The sequence below is a fragment of the Euprymna scolopes genome, chromosome 23 (assembly GCF_053919585.1).
Source record: "Euprymna scolopes isolate OS-2025 chromosome 23, ASM5391958v1, whole genome shotgun sequence".
NCBI lineage: Eukaryota > Metazoa > Mollusca > Cephalopoda > Sepiida > Sepiolidae > Euprymna > Euprymna scolopes.
Window position 1 is genome coordinate 54,724,063 of NC_136504.1, and position 5,065 is coordinate 54,729,127.

The following is a 5,065-nucleotide window of genomic DNA, read 5'->3' on the forward strand; positions in this document are numbered from 1 at the left end:
GAAAAAGAAAATAAGAAATCATATATAGCATTATCATATAAAGACAATTGAATAGTAATTTTAAAAAAATATTATCATAAAAAATAGTCCCGAAATTTTGTAACAGGACTTATGCCCCACTATATATATATATATATATATATATATATATATATATATATATATATATATATATATATATATATATATATATACATTTATATATATACCTGTCTCTCTCTCTCTCTCTCTCGCTATATATATATATATATATATATATATATATATATATATATATATACACACACACATATATATAGGAATCAGTAAAGGGAGAAAATAGAGGTATAAAAACTATATAGTAATATATATATATATATATATATATATATATATATATGCATATATAGATTTATTCATTTGTTTAATAGGTTAAACAATTGGGGTATTTGGGTAAAAAGGAACTTTTTATACCATGGTATTTCGAAGCCTTATACTTCTCATCAGAGCGATGGTTTAATTAGGAGTCAAATAAATTATTAAGGTTGTTTGGGGGGAACTATATTGCTCTCTATGATTTTTTGATATATATATATATAGTGAGTGGGTGTATAGCATGTCAATCATAATGAGTTTAATGTATGCGAACAGTATGTGCGTTTAAACTCTCAGGGAGAATATAGGGTAAGTTGAAGTAGGTTTCGTTTTTAACCATATGTGTTGATATGTTATAGCTATGGGGATGTTTTGACATGAGATATGAGGTTTACGTTAAGTTGGTAATGTTTTAGCAGGGGTATCTGGGTCTACAACTGCACTTAGAAGAGAGATATATGTTATTGGGCGTAATATTATGATACTTGAAGTGAAGGTAATATATATATATATATATATATATATATATATATATATATATATATATATATATATATATATATATATATATATATATATATAGTGCAAAATTTTGTTGAAAATTCAAAGACTCACGTTTTCTTTTTTTATAACCTTCATTTATTTCCTGGATGAAAAAATTCCAGGAAATAAACGAAGGTTAGAAAAAAAGAAATACATTGAAATTAACGATATTTCAGAAACAAACTTAAAAAATAAAATGTATATATATATATATATATATATATATATATATATGCATATATATATATATATATATATATATATATATATATATATATATATATATATATATATATATATACATATATATGCATATATATAGGGCGGAACGATAAAATTGTCCCCCTAGAAAAGACAACATGATTCCATTTCCGTTTAATGAAAACTGGTTTTATTTTTACTGTTGCAAACTAGTTGGTCAGTTGTGTACAAATCCCAAGAGTGATAGGAGCCTTCTATCATGTCTGAATGTTCAATGAGCAAGATCGGAGATGCACTATTGTATAACTCATGCTCTCTACCGATCCAAGTTATGATAACAGGACCCTCAAAATGCATCGCTGGATTGCCAAAAATAACAGGAACATGCCCAGAGTGATGAAAACAAAGTTTCCAGCCACGGTTATGGTCTTTGGTGTGGTTTTAAGTGAAGGACACATTATGCCACCTCATATCTTCAAAGTCGACTTGAAAGTTAACACCAAAGTGTACCTGGATGTGTCGAAGAGTGTGATGCAATCAGGTGGCTGCTAGCAGACCCTGGGTGTGGCAGCAGGACCTGGTACTGGTCCGCAAGTCTAAAGAGACCCAGGCTTGACTTCAGAAGGAGTGCTATGACTGTGTACCCTTCTCTCACTGGCATCCCAACTCCCCTGCTGGACTATTTCATTTGGTCATACATCAAGAACATCACCAACATGACCTCTCACAACCAAGGCCATTTCATGCTTACACAATCATCAGTGTAGGATGACAATTCCTGCTGGTTCAGAGATTCAAACCCAGCCACGAAGCCACCTTTGTCTCCATTTGCTAAGCCTCTACCCCAGAGCTACCAAACAATTGCCACGAGAATGAATGGAATTAAAAACTAATAAACACTCAATTCGGGCACAGACAAATGAATATCACTTTATTTCAAGTTCAAAGGTTTTATTTTTTTTAAACAATCAATTCTTTCAACATATCAAACCTTTGGTATATTTTTTTACAGACCTGTTTCGTTTACATGGAACAATCAATATATTTATGTTTACAGTGAATTTTTCCTTATCAGAAAAAACAGAAATGGTCTTAGTTTATACTTGTATTTTGTAACAAATATTTTTCAACAATATTAAACATTTTATTTACAAAAACACATTTTTTTAATTTAAGATTTATGCTGAATAAAAAACAAAATTTCAAGAAAGATTAAAGAACAAAGCTTGAGAACAGAACAATATTTTTTTTTTAAATTATCAGGTCAGTGCAAAAGTTATTCATATAAAATTTTATCTTGAAAATGAAAAGCTGTGTGATTTTTTTAAAAATCTTTAACAATAACAACCTTTACTCTCTGTAACTTGATTCTATATCTACCAACAAGCTTATAAATGCCTTGCTTGTAAAATCATTTAGGTTTTTGATGTTAAATATGAATCTACCTCATGTTTAATCTTCTATCATGACCTAAGGTCATCTAAATGGTTTTGTAATCCTCAAAATAAATGATAATTCAAGTGAAATTAGGTCAGGAGAATATGTGGGATGGGGTAAGGTTTCCCAACGAAATTCTCCTAGAAGATCTTTGATCAGCAGTGATGATGGAAGATGATTCTCTTTCTGCTGACTACATGTTGTGGAGAACCATCCTCCAAATGGACTAATCCATCGTCCATATAAACTTTATACATGATGGTCCAAGGCGGGAATCTAATTCCAGAGCGACTCTCGCATGCTCGGTGAAGTACCTATACTGTTCGTTTGTAACCTTTCCGTTTTTCATGTAATACATGTTTAAATTGTTCTCCATTGTTTTGTTCTTCTTTGTGGCTACTTGCGAGGCATAACACTAAAGAAGGTTGTTTTCGGTCGAACATGGGTGAGAATATTGCAAAAAATATGAATGATGCTTTAATAATGTGAAAAAAAAATGTTATAAATTAATTGTGGTGATACGTTTAAGTAATAACCATGTGAATAAAATAAATTACAAAATCCCCTTTCTACAAACCAACCATAAATTTTTGCACTGACCTGATATGTTAAGAAAAACATGTTCACGAATGAAAACTTGAACAACAACATGAAGATTGTTTTCAAATACAGTTAAGAATATTAAGAAATACATGAATTCCAGTAAATCTAAATGAAACATGTCCTCAGCTAGTTTCGTTCTCAGATTTTTGTTTATTAATTGTAGCATTAGCTCCTTTTCTAAACATAATTATGCAGACGTTTTTAGATATGATTTATCTTCTCTTTATCTGATATATCTTCTCTTTTGTGGTCGTAGATGTTATAAAAAGTTATAAGAAGTGATGCACAGACCACCATTGTCTCTTTTCTCCAGCCTCGACTGGCAATACACCAGCCTCGGTCTGCTTGCAACTATAAGGACAGAACGAGTGCACTCACATGCAAACACACTATTCTGATACATAAGACTTTTCTTTACTTACGAATACACATCTGTACGTTTGTTAATTTTTAAATAAATAACATACATTTCTTCCTAAAATGACTTCATACGGGAAGTTATATCAACGAAAAACAAAAGAAAACAAATTAATTAACACTTAACATTTTCTTAGCCTTTTACACATTGACATAGAAAGATATGTCCTCTTATTTAATGGCTACAAACAAAGAGAAAGGCACACGTCATATGCGTGATTTTTATATACAGTCAAAGAGCAGATAACTCTAAGTTACCAATGTTAAAAGCACACGTCATCAAAAAACAAAGAGGAGCAACTCCTCACATGGTTCAAGGGACACAATTTTAACAGATCACTAATATTAATACTCTAGTTCGATCTGTAAGAAGATTATTGTGTTAGTTTTATGAAACTCAATAGCTCTCTGAGTTTCACAAATTTTGTGGGTCCTTTTATTAGTATGTCAGCTATCAAGTGGTTGCTCTGACAGTGTTCGAGTTTGATAGCTTTGCTTTCCATTCGTTCTCGAATGTAGTGATACTTGATATCAACATATTTCGCTCTTCTAGGATATTGTGGATTGTTTGCCATACATACCGTATAGTATTGGTTCAACTGAAGCTCCTTTTAAGTTACCTTGAAGCTGCTGCATCTATACTGCTTCCTGTGCTGTACTTACTAATGCCACATATTCCACTTCAGCTGTTGATAATGCAACACAGGTTTGTTTCTTACTTCTCCAGCTGACAGTCGCTCCATATAATTTGAATACATATCCTGAAGTCGATCTCCTATCATTTAGATCATCAGCCCAATCTGCATCTGAGTATGCCAGGAGCTTGGTTGCCTTCTTCTTGTCATATAGCAGGCCATACTTCTGTGTACCGTTTAGATAACACAGAATATGTTTTACAGATTTCCAATGTTCTATTGTAGGTTGGGAACAAAATCTTGCAACATATCCAACAGCATGAGCAATATCAGGCTGTGTCCTCGTTGACAGATAGAATAGGCTTCCAATTACTGATTGATACAACTCTTGATTAACCAGGTTGCTTCCTTTATTGGAATTGATTAATCTTGCTCCAGCATCAATTGGAGTTGACATTTTGAATTTTCCATTTGAAATTTTTTCAAAACTTCTGATGTGTATGCTGGTCGTCCAATCCATAATTTCCCCGATTTCGGATAAGCAATTTTAACACCCAAGAAGTGATGAAATTTTCCCATATCCTTATGTTAAAACTTTTCGATATTATTTTTACAAATTCTTGGATGCCAGAATAATATCGTCAACATAAACAGCATAAATATTTCTCCTCCTGAAGATTGAAGAATCATTCTCTAACTGCTTGAAATGCATCTTTTCCAGCTGACAATCTAGTGCTGTAATGTTATGACCCTTTAGGCTGTGATCATAGCGTAGTATCTGTTAAGTGTGGCAAGCGGGAGCAATGGTCAAAACATTATTGTTATTGTATTCTTATTAATTGATTTGAGCGACGGATGCTTGCTGGATCAGTTAT

General features: G+C 32.0%; 1 pseudogene; it reads right to left on the reverse strand.

The window, feature by feature from the left end:
• Positions 1 to 4,191: 4,191 nt before the first annotated feature.
• LOC145245614 (uncharacterized) lies at positions 4,192 to 4,647 on the reverse strand (annotated as a pseudogene).
• Positions 4,648 to 5,065: the final 418 nt, after the last annotated feature.